Below are 7,212 nucleotides of genomic sequence, written 5' to 3' on the forward strand. Positions count from 1 at the left end.
ACAAAGCTGTTGTAGAAAAAGCCATTAAACTATGCAGCAACAATCATTTCATCTTTTAGCCTTGGCACTTTCATGGAGAGAACCTGCAGCTAGTGACAGTAATTAGTTTTGAAGCGTTACATGGTATCACGTACAGCACATAAAGTAAAAGAGACTCATAATAACTGGCACTGTTGATAATTCTAAGGCGTCATATCAATGACTACGTTTACATGCACTCAAGTAACCGGTTACTGAGGGAAACCAGATTAAGGCAGAAATCAGATAACACGTTTAAATGTACAGAGGTAATCAGGTTACTCAAAAACCCAGGTATGAATGAACTCCTGGATAATGTGATCCCCCTCCACTAAACCACTGAAAGTAGAAAGACATTGTTCATGCACGCCCACAATTGGAAGGCCTGATGTCATTATGCAACTGCATCCTCCCATAAACAAAGATGGACCCGGTCGACCCAGCTCCTATTTTGTTTTCTTTAGTGATGTTTCACCTGTAAATCACAACATTACCTGCCCCATTAGTCATGAAATTAATAATGGCAAATAGAAGATGAAACACATTCATCTAACAAGCACCATGTTGATAATCATCTGTTTACGCAGGTGATCAGGTTTCCCAAATCCACTACCCCGACTATAGAAACCAGGTTTCCTGCTTAACAGTTAAGAAACTGGCTTACATGAGAAAGCCGATTGTAACCTGGTTACTTGAGTGCATGTAAATGCAGCCAATACAACATCCATCCATCCATCCATCTATGATCTGTACTGCTTATCCTGAAGAGGGTCACGGTGGTGGTGGTGGGGCTGGAGCCAATCCCAGCTGGCCCTGGAGAGAGGAGGGGTCCACCCTGGTCATCCGCCAGTCTATTATAGGGCTGACACTTAGAAACAGACAACCACACTCACTCCTACGGGCAATTTATAGTCGCCAGTCAACCAAAGCTGCATGTCTTTGGACAGTGGGAGGAAGCCTGAGTAACCGGAGAGAACCCACGCAGGCATCAATATAACATCAAAAGCTTAAATATTTTCTGACTGACTACTTTTACTGTAACTCGACAGCCTTTTAACTGAAGAGTCCTATGTAACTGCAATTTTCTTGGTTAGCTGATACACAACCAGAGCTGAGCATGAGGTGCATCCACTCAAAGTAAATTAGTTGAATTTTAAAAAAAGAAGCAGAGGGAATGAAAGTTATTCTCCAGGCTTGATGACTTTCTGTCAGCACTCAAGCTGATAGTAATAGCAGTTGTTACAGCAGATGGATTCATCCCTATGGATTTTTAAAGTCACAAATCTATTAGGCAAGAAAGGGAAAAGGCAAATCGTTCATTCAGAAATGTAATGTTCCTTTCTCTTTACCACTGAGAGTTCAAGTCAGTTTTTTTGTGCTACTTCTGCCATTGATGCATCACTTGAAAGTTATTTTTATTCACAAAGAGAAAACAGTGAAGCTCGGCGTCACCCTTCCTTCCATAATCTGAGCAGTATTGTCTTTTCATAGAAATGTTCATTTCTTTTTCATTTTCACTTTCACTAAGCACACCCACATAACTTCAAGAGAAATCAACTACTGGTATTATCTGGAGATAAGTGCTCACCACAGCATTCAGGACAGACAACCTTACTTTTCAAAAAGTTTTGTAGAGACGTGACAGTAATAACATTTCTTGGCACTACTTTTTTTACTGCATACTGTATGTTTAGTTATAAGTTCAGGGTGCAATTGTGAACACGGTAGTTGAGCTAATGAGCCCTGGAAACTACTAGAAATGTGAAACCCAAAAAATATGTGTAGGCAATGTCTGATTTCTGAACATTTGTGATTCGTGTTGTTGTCACAGAATGATTAATCAAATGCATCTGTGCTTCTTTTACTTAACATTCACTGATCACAGCAGGCTCACATCTGTCTAAGCTGGCGTGTTGCCTTGCTTTCCTTTTGGTTTTATACTTCTCTGTGGAGAAAAGGTACAACAAATTCAAAATGGGGAATCTTAGATAAGGTTAAAGGTGTGTTAACTAAGATTTTACACATTGATAAATTAAGTGAATATGGGACAGGACGTGGTGTCTCTCAGCTAAACAACCCTCTGACGTCACACTTTGCGCTGCCCCATTAACAGCTATTTGTTGGTGCCCTTCTCTTTTTCTGGAATCAAATTTCCAAGTTATGAACACGTCTATGATACATAATTTCATCTTCGGTAATTAGACCAACAGTCACAGTGTCATCAGTAAATGTAACATTAAAGACATCAGGCGAGGTATTGTACTCAGCATCCCTTATTAACATGTAAACACCAAAGTCTAGGTGCTTTTCCTCCGGCTGCTCAAACCTGATAAGATATTTTATTTTTAGGCTATTGCAGTTTTGAAATGACTTCCATAAAAGTGGCATTTTGATACCCACCCCCAGTACCTGACAGTAAATAAACCTGGTCTGACTCTCTGACTATTGTTTGACATGAAACTGGGGGGCCAAGGTGTGGGGAGGAAGTCCAATAACAGAAGGATTAACAAATAGGAGAGGGTTACAAACTGCTGCACATTGAACGGCAGCTCAGGGAACTAATACCACTGGTGTGAGAAGCATCCAAACACAAAAAACAGCACTACTGTCGCTGTTACTGACTTAGCTTTACAGAGAATCAGAGTGACTGGAAATGTTGTGGGATATGTTGTTGTTCCTATTAGCAGATCCTTCAGAATATTAATGAATCCTATCAGTACTGTCAGACAGAGAGAGGGGTAGACACGTAGGAAAGTGTCTCAGCTTTAAAAAGAAAAAACATGTATAAAACCAGCAAAGCAGTATCCCGGTGTAATTACCCATCACGCGGTATCTCTTAGCTCTTCTTCCTCCTTCTAGGCGCAGAGATAAAACATAAATAAACCCTCACACCAAACCTAACTTGACATTGTTGTGCTGATTGTCACCATAAAAACGTGGAGTACAATGCATGTTCAGGATGATAAAGTTTTGAAAACTGCCCAATTTAAACAGCAAATAACAAACAGGCAGAAACCACAATGAGAAAAACAGAACGGTTCATTGAAAAAATATTTTGATTTACTTTTATCAAAAGAATTATATTTGTTGAGGGCTGAACAAGCACATGTGTGCACGTCGGTAGCACAAGCATGATGAACTTGAGCGATAAGACTGCACTGTTTGCACCAGAGCAGCTTTTTGCTAATAAAACACTTCAATTAAAAATCTCTGGACAAGTCATCTTTTATCATGGTACAGTATTTCCTCCTTGTATGCATCTCTTTTGCCCTAAGTAAACACGTCCTGACCAGCAGCAGCAACTTTGTAAACAACTGAAACTAATTTAGTGCATTTTATTGGAGCAAGCCTTATAACTGCAGAGAAAATATGGACCTCAGTCAGAATTGGAATTAAATTTCATCTCATTCACAAATGTAGGAAATTATGTCTGTGTATGATACTGCATGTGGCTGAAAGTAAACAATAATTAACCTGACTGCAGAGCCCAAATGACAAATCATCCCATATCTATACAATAGGCTTTTGCATAAATTTTAACCAGTGAGTATGAAGAACCTGCAGAGTCCTGACAACTTTAATCTTCAATCATCCCACTCATTGCATATGGCCACAGTTTTTTACAAAAACACATATACATATTATATCATAAAGATTTTTTCCTACTCAGATGGAAATATCTTGATCAGCCTCAATAATCCAGTAAAGTCTGTGTTGTGTTTACTGTAGGTTTAATCATTTGCTAAGAGACCAACCAAGACTTAGATTTTGTAAGGTCTAACAAAGAACATACTTTGCCAATTATGACAATGTTTTAAGTAAATAGCACTGTTGTCTCACAGCAAAGAAAGTTCTATGTTCAAACCTGGACCGGGGGCCTTTCTGTTTGAGTTTGCATGTTCTCCCTGTGCCTGCGTAGATTTCCTCCACATACAGTGCCTTGCGAAAGTATTCGGCCCCCTTGAACTTTGCGACCTTTTGCCACATTTCAGGCTTCAAACATAAAGATATAAAACTGTAATTTGTTGTGAAGAATCAACAACAAGTGGGACACAATCATGAAGTGGAACGAAATTTATTGGATATGTCAAACTTTTTTAACAAATAAAAAACTGAAAAATTGGGCGTGAAAAATTATTCAGCCCCTTTACTTTCAGTGCAGCAAACTCTCTCCAGAAGTTCAGTGAGGATCTCTGAATGATCCAATGTTGACCTGGATATGTTTATTTGTGAACCATTCCATTGTAGATTTTGCTTTATGTTTTGGATCATTGTCTTGTTGGAAGACAAATCTCCGTCCCAGTCTCAGGTCTTTTGCAGACTCCATCAGGTTTCCTTCCAGAATGGTCCTGTATTTGGCTCCATCCATCTTCCCATCAATTTTAACCATCTTCCCTGTCCCTGCTGAAGAAAAGCAGGCCCAAACCATGATGCTGCCACCACCATGTTTGACAGTGGGGATGGTGTGTTCAGGGTGATGAGCTGTGTTGCTTTTACGCCAAACATAACGTTTTGCATTGTTGCCAAAAAGTTCGATTTTGGTTTCATCTGACCAGAGCACCTTCTTCCACATGTTTGGTGTGTCTCCCAGGTGGCTTGTGGCAAACTTTAAATGACACTTTTTATGGATATCTTTAAGAAATGGCTTTCTTCTTGCCACTCTTCCATAAAGGCCAGATTTGTGCAGTATACGACTGATTGTTGTCCTATGGACAGAGTCTCCCACCTCAGCTGTAGATCTCTGCAGTTCATCCAGAGTGATCATGGGCCTCTTGGCTGCATCTCTGATCAGTCTTCTCCTTGTGTGAGCTGAAAGTTTAGAGGGACGGCCAGGTCTTGGTAGATTTGCAGTGGTCTGATACTCCTTCCATTTTCCATTTCAATATTATCGCTTGCACAGTGCTCCTTGGGATGTTTAAAGCTTGGGAAATCTTTTTGTATCCAAATCCGGCTTTAAACTTCTCCACAACAGTATCTCGGACCTGCCTGGTGTGTTCCTTGTTCTTCATGATGCTCTCTGTGCTTTAAACGGACCTCTGAGACTATCACAGTGCAGGTGCATTTATATGGAGACTTGATTCCACACAGGTGGATTCTATTTATCATCATTAGTCATTTAGGTCAACATTGGATCATTCAGAGATCCTCACTGAACTTCTGGAGAGAGTTTGCTGCACTGAAAGTAAAGGGGCTGAATAATTTTGCACGCCCAATTTTTCAGTTTTTTATTTGTTAAAAAAGTTTGAAATATCCAATAAATTTCGTTCCACTTCATGATTGTGTCCCACTTGTTGTTGATTCTTCACAAAAAATGACAGTTTTATATCTTTATGTTTGAAGCCTGAAATGTGGCAAAAGGTCACAAAGTTCAAGGGGGCCGAATACTTTCGCAAGGCACTGTACTCCGGCTTCCTCCCACAGTCTAAAGACGAGCAGGTTAGGTTAACCGGCGGTTCTAAATTGTCCCATAGGGCTGTGTCAGAAAGGGCACTGACTATAAAAACGGTGCCAAACCATGTGCAGAACACGATGTTCTGCTGTGGCGACCCCCACACAACAAGGAGCAGTCGAAAGCTGGACAACAACATGACAACATATTAAGAAAATAATGTTTGTACAAGTTTCATCAGCACATGAAGTTTCAAACAGCCAAAATCAGTCATGTAAAATCTTGATATTTGTATTTGGTTACCCGTATCACAAACATGACTCATTTCAACTGTATTACAATCTTTTGGCAAAAACAGTAGTAAGCCAAATTATTAAACATTCAGTGTGCATGTTGTGTATAAAAATAATCAATCCTGAGGTAAGAAATTTAAGCATCCAGCAGCTTACAAAAAAGGACAGAAAAACACACAGACAACACCTCAAGCAGGATCTTGTTTAATAACTATCTGGAAAATTTTGTTCTGGGTTAAAGTTCAGATTTTGAGCTGCTTCTGCACTTCAAGCTCTGAGTGGACAAGAGTTGTTTTCATTCTTTATAACCTAAAAAAAAAGTGCAATGAATCAGTTACACGATGCATTTTCCATAAAAAACTAATTATGAAAAATACACCCATGAGTGAAAAATGTAATATCAGTCAGATTTGACCTTTTCAATGTGAAACAACAGAAAACAAGAATAATAACCATTTGCAAGTTCACCCCTGGCTCCTAAAACTACAGGACAGACATGCAGACTAAAATATTTTTCATCTTGTGACTCAGAACAGCTAAGCAAGCCAGGTGCAGTGGGGGGGCGGTGTGAAGGAGAGATCCACCTGCACAGGGCAAGGGTAAGAGGACACTCCCATCCTGTCATATTAAATCACAAGTCTACATCTGGGTAAATAAACCGCAGAGTTGGTTGGCTTTTCTTGGGTTCCAAGGATATAGAATAACAGTCATCTGTGGTGACTGCCGCGCCAGGCGGTAGAATGTTACACAGAGCCCCTAAAGACAAGCTGGGGGTCATCTCATGAGCCATCATCTGTGAGGACGACGGTCATGTTGTGAGGCTGAGAACACAGAGACTTATAGCACAATCATTATTTGTGTCTGTGGGGTAAACATCAGACTTCCTAGTTTGAACAGCTCCTTTTTAATGAGCCTGTAATGACTTTATAATTTACTTACTAACCCAAAACTGCAACTACTTATCTTGCAGCATTTCTGTTCCTCTTGACTACATTAATTTATACTTTGTTAGAGGATCACTTGAAGGCCATGAATAAGAATCTATAACAACCAAATTAATTAGTATAAGGGATAACATTTTTTGTTGCCTCTTTACTTTTGTATTCAAGCTACTTTGTAAGTGCTCTGCTGAAAACTAGCCCGCTTAACAGATGGAAAAAATCCAGCTAATGCAACTGTTGCTCCACTCAACCTGCAGCGCTGCCCATCAGTCCCTAATGACTGAGTCCTTTATCTGTAAATACAGTTGGCATTTAAGAAAAGCTGGTAGTTGATGCCACATGTCTGAAGTTCATTTGCAGAGCGAGACTTTCTGCTGCCCCGAGAGCACCTGCTGTGACACAGGGTCAGTAATACCATAGTGTACTGTATCACAGTGGACGGCTCGGAGCATAAAGACAAAAACTAATGACTGCATGAATAGTTTCATTAACAATATTTCATATTTCCTGGATTTTTTATAGATGCCAAAGTGGCATTTACAATAAAAGGGTTAGGGTTAGGGATTTTTGT

The sequence above is a fragment of the Monopterus albus genome, unplaced genomic scaffold (genome assembly GCF_001952655.1).
Source record: "Monopterus albus unplaced genomic scaffold, M_albus_1.0 scaffold317.1, whole genome shotgun sequence".
Lineage (NCBI taxonomy): Eukaryota > Metazoa > Chordata > Actinopteri > Synbranchiformes > Synbranchidae > Monopterus > Monopterus albus.